Genomic DNA, 1271 nt, shown 5'->3' with positions numbered 1-1271 from the left:
CTATTTCCATTCCCGAATAGATGGCAGATTGAGAAAATGCGTCCTGGATTTCGATTAACAAACATACTATTCTACAGAAATATTTTACAGCGAGTGTTGGTCTTCTTTCCTTTCGCGTGGTTAAGAATTTCCTGCAACTTGGCAATCTATTTTCGCTTTGTCATCATCTTCACGTGACCTGTTTCACGTCAGTCAGTAAGCAAAGACAATCGATCTAACGTTTGCCATGCAGCCACTGATGGCGTGTATTTATCTCGGGCACATTTTTCTAAAGGTGGAAGCGCACAACCTAACCATTATGTAAAATGTACTCCACGTGCTTGTCCCGGAAGGAAATGCTCTGAATTCTGTTAAAATTCCATTGGCAATCGCATTTTAGACAATTTGCTGGCATATACATGACGGAGTCGGCTGACGCAAGTTATAGAGGTGCTGAAAGGCTGCTGAGAGATGGCCTTAGGCTAGGTAGCTGATGCTATCTTAGGCTTATGACAGGACGTTCACATCCTTCCATCTGGTACATCCTCGATTATTAAGGTCTAGTTGTGTGATTACAACTTGCACAGCCGTAACCACTGTTGCATAGGCATGCACTCGTCTTCAAGTCAGAGATTATTTACCATCTATCTATCTATCTATCTATCTATCTATCTATCTATCTATCTATCTATCTATCTATCTATCTATCTATCTATCTATCTATCTATCTATCTATCTATCTATATTTATCGATTTATCTATTTATCTTTTTGTTTATCTATTTATCTATTTATTTATTTATTTATTTATTTATTTATTTATCTATCTGTCTATCTATTTATTTATTTATTTATTTATGTGTGTTTATCAACGTTTTCCCCCAAATCTGGGTCTCTGAGAAACGCAATCGAGAAGGGCACATAGTTGAGTGGAGTGATGGAAATAAGAAATTAGCAAGCGCAACTTATAGTCAGCTAGCGCAACATAGGGGTAATGGGATATGACTCGGAAATGCCCTTGCCCTGCGATGGTCATAAATATATGATGATGGTGATGGGGATCGTGATGGGTAGTCATGAAAAAATTCCTAACATATTTTAATAACAGATCACATGATCATGCGAGAGAGAGAGAGAGCTGAAAAGGATGCGGCTTGATAACGCCCGTTTTCCCGCGCGCCCAGTGCCGCACATCACGTGATCTGTGCAGTTTTCGTGGTGCCGCCCAGCTGAAGTGAAATAAAGCGAATGATAGCACGGAACTTTTGTTCACCATATGTGTTCAGCTTTTAA

The sequence above is a fragment of the Dermacentor albipictus genome, chromosome 10, assembly GCF_038994185.2.
Source record: "Dermacentor albipictus isolate Rhodes 1998 colony chromosome 10, USDA_Dalb.pri_finalv2, whole genome shotgun sequence".
Classification (NCBI taxonomy): Eukaryota; Metazoa; Arthropoda; class Arachnida; order Ixodida; family Ixodidae; genus Dermacentor; species Dermacentor albipictus.
Note: the sequence above shows the minus strand (reverse complement) of the source record.